Genomic DNA, 2,929 nt, shown 5'->3' with positions numbered 1-2,929 from the left:
AATTATGATTAATAACCTTACTCACATCTTGATACAATTGTATTCCTAAATATTTTAATTGTTGTCCTTCCCAATTATATTTATATTTATCTTTAAACTTGCTATCTAGTAATTGATTTAATACCAAAATATCAGTTTTATTATTATTAAATTTCAGCAGTGATACTTCTTAAAAATTTCCAATTAACTCATCAATTTCTTTATTTAAATAGTTTATATTTCCTATAGTTAGTGAAATATTATCTGTAAAACCTGTATTTTAGATTGGCAATCCTTATTAATTGAAAAAAACTCATCAATTTTATCATTGCTTCCTATACTATTAGATAAGGGTTCAATAACAAATGTAAATATTAGAGGAGATAAGGGACACCCTTGCTTTGTACCTTTGTTTAAAGTGACTCTTTGAGAGAGGTAAGATCCAAGTTTAATATATGCTTTGAATCTCTATACAAGTTTTTTTAATATTTCAATTAATTGTTCTGGAAAAGAAAACATCCAACATTATAAATAAGTGGTCAAATCTACATAATTTAAACCTTTCTTGATAGTTGAGCTAATTAGAGCCAAGTTTGCTCATTCCTTTTGCCAAATCTGAGATTGTTACTACTCTTTTAATATCATCATAAGTTAATCTATTGACTATAATGTTTAATTTTTATTAATTATTCTACTATGTCTCCTTATCTTTTAGTGAAGATGGAAGAAAATGTTTTATAATCTACATTTAATAATGAAGTTGGTCTATAAGAGGAAGCTAATGTTTTATTTTTTCCTTGTAAATATAGTGAGATTACAGACAATTTCCACGAGGGAAAAAACTATTTTGTCACTCTGAATTATTCTGTAAACTTCACTCAGTAATTCTAAAATATTTAATGGAGGCAGTCTATATAGTTACATACTGGAGCTTTGCCATTTTAACTTTTTTAACACGTCTTTAACTTCTATTAAGGTAATAGGCTTATTTAACTAAGACATTTAGTGATCATTAAGTTAATTAGTAGCATTTTTCTTTAAATACAATTTTGCCATCATCAGAAATATTGATTTTACTTTTATTAAGATCCTCATGGATTTTTTTAAAAATATTTAACATTTTCTCCATTTTTGAAATAAGCTTATTAGTATGAAGATTTTTTTTTTGGAGTCATCACATAACTGTGCAATTTTAACATTTCCAGAGCTATTTCCATTTTATGTATTAACCTTGATAATTTGTCATTAGTTTTTAAATGCCTTCAATATTATCTAATTTCTTTGTTTGTTGTTCAAACTTGCTTTGGGTATATCATCTTGTATTTCTAATATTTCTGTATCCCATTCTGTCATTTTATTTCTAGACCATCTTCCCATCCCATCTTTAATATGCAGTTTTAAGGGAATCCCATTGTATGATTTTACTAACCTGACCATCATTATTGAAAGATAGAAAATGTTCAATTTGTTCCTTGAGGAAACTCTTAAATTCTTTGTATTTCATTATATACACTGGAATACTGTAGATGCTCTGAAATTTCATTGGCTCCATTAATATATTAATACTTAGTGCATTGTGATCAGACAAGAGACAAGGAATATGTCAAACCACCAAGCAGCAAAATATTAACATTCCACAACCAAAACTCCAGGAATCCAAATCTCATGAAAAGTCCAATGGTCTGTTTTATTCTCATAAAATAAATTCTCCTAGTGACTCGGCTTACAAAAAGCCTTTACAAAGTATCCCTATTCTAAAATACATCCCTTCTATACACTATAATCTTTCAATTACATAATTAAAACAATTATATAATTAAACTTAGGGGAGTCCCTGGTGGTCTAGTGGTTAGGATTCGGTGCTCTCACCGCCACGGCCCGGGTTCGATTCCCAGTCAGGGAAGCTTCAATGCACCTTTTTTAGGGTTGGGAGGGTGGCCTAATGGTTAAGGGGTTTCCCTTACAAACACAAGGCACAGGGTTTGAATCTCACAGGGGATAATTGGCTAGGCTTAAAATGTCTCGCAAGGGCAGTTAGCCTACTACTAATCTATAAACAATTAACAATTCCAAAAAGGCTATCATAAAAAAAACATTTCCAGTTGTATTCTCTATTTAAGCCTCTAGGATAAAGTGTATTATATTTTAATATGAAAATGGATTCTTTTTTTCTTAAATAACATTTGATACTTTCTTCATTCAAAAAATTACTATCGATTTATTCCAGAACTGTAACCTGTAAACCCTCCAAATTCCCTTCATAGAATTTAATAAAATATTCCACTATAGGGCTAGTGATTTTATTATTCCTAACATCTCTTACATGTTCTTTTATCCTGACTACTAAACTTCTTTTGCTTTCACCAACATAATGGTTTTCACAAGGACACTTTAAATCATAAATAATACCTGCACTTTTACAAGAAAAAAGTCCCTGCTCTTGAAATCTTTTACCATTTATAGTTGAGAATGTCCTAACCACGTATTTACAAACTGAGCAACCCCCACAGGGTATAGTTCCCCTTAACATTATTTCTTCTTTCATTCGACTAACTGGTCTCTTATAAACCCCATGTACTAAGAAGTCTCTCAAACTTCTCCCTCTTTGATAGGAAGAGTTAAATCTGACTTCTTTCAAGGATGTTACCTCCATTGTCACAGTATTCTTAATAATTTTTTATCAAGTTTTCTAGTCTGTCTGAAAACAAAGTATATTTAGAAACAAAAAACACTTTTTCATCTGCACTCTTTTGATAAAATCTATCACTTCTATTTTTAGCACAACATTTAGGATTTTTTTTTATGTTCTTAACCTTATCGTAACCTTTTTTAATCTGTTGTTCATTATAACCTCTTTGCAAAAACATGGTTATTACCCTTTGTGTTTCTGTTTCACATTCTTCTTTATCACTACACAATCTATTAATCCTAAGTATTTCCCCATATGGAA

General features: G+C 29.7%; 1 non-coding gene across 1 annotated transcript; it reads left to right on the top strand.

Moving 5' to 3' along the window:
* Nucleotides 1-1,810: 1,810 nt before the first annotated feature.
* Nucleotides 1,811-1,882, top strand: TRNAE-CUC. Its single transcript has one exon. It is a non-coding gene; the product is annotated as a tRNA-Glu (tRNA).
* Nucleotides 1,883-2,929: the final 1,047 nt, after the last annotated feature.

Source organism: Protopterus annectens, chromosome 2.part1 (genome assembly GCF_019279795.1).
Source record: "Protopterus annectens isolate FY-2018-M chromosome 2.part1, PAN1.0, whole genome shotgun sequence".
NCBI lineage: Eukaryota > Metazoa > Chordata > Ceratodontiformes > Protopteridae > Protopterus > Protopterus annectens.
This window is presented reverse-complemented; position numbering and strand designations above follow the sequence as displayed.